Source organism: Mastomys coucha, unplaced genomic scaffold, assembly GCF_008632895.1.
Source record: "Mastomys coucha isolate ucsf_1 unplaced genomic scaffold, UCSF_Mcou_1 pScaffold5, whole genome shotgun sequence".
NCBI lineage: Eukaryota > Metazoa > Chordata > Mammalia > Rodentia > Muridae > Mastomys > Mastomys coucha.
Genome location: NW_022196911.1, coordinates 78672485 through 78673179, shown reverse-complemented (window position 1 = coordinate 78673179; position 695 = coordinate 78672485). Strand labels below are relative to the sequence as shown.

The 695-nt window shown below is 46.3% G+C and overlaps 1 protein-coding gene across 1 annotated transcript in view; it reads left to right on the top strand.

The window, feature by feature from the left end:
• Nle1 (notchless homolog 1) overlaps window positions 1-695 on the top strand; it is an 8917-nt gene that overhangs the window by 6604 nt on the left and 1618 nt on the right. The window lies entirely within an intron of this gene.

The following is a 695-nucleotide window of genomic DNA, read 5'->3' as shown; positions in this document are numbered from 1 at the left end:
AGAAATCCGCCTGCCTCTGCCTCCCAAGTGCTGGGATTAAAGGCGTGCGCCACCACCGCCTGGCCATCAGGCAGCTCTTAACCACATGTAATTCATGTTCCAGGCCTTTGGCCTTAACAGCCACTTGCAGTCATATATTTCTTTTCTTTCTTTTTTTTTTTTTTTAAAGATTTATTTATTTTATTTATGAGTATAGTGTAGCTGTCTTCAGCCCGCACCAGAAGAGGGAGTCAGATCTCATTACAGATGGTTGAGCGCCACCATGTGGTTGCTGGGATTTGAACTCTGGACCTTTGGAAGAGCAGTCAGTGCTCTTAACCGCTGAGCCATCTCTCCAGCCCATATATTTCATAATAAAAATATACCTCTGTGCTGGGCAGTAGTGACTCACGCCTTTAATCCCAGCACTTGGAAGGCAAAGGCCAGTGGATCTATGAGTTTGAGGCTAGCCTGGTCTACAGAGCATGTTCCAGGACAGCCTGGGCTACACAGAGAAACCCTGCCGCTAAAAACAAAAAAATTATATCTTTTAACAGTTTAAAAAAAAAAATGCACTGGGCGGTGGTGGTGTACGCCTTTAATCCCAGCACTTGGGAGGCAGAGGCAGGCAGATTTCTGAGTTCGAGGCCAACCTTTGTCTGCAGAATGAGTTCCAGGTCAGCCAGGGCTACACAGAGAAACCCTGTCTCGAAAAA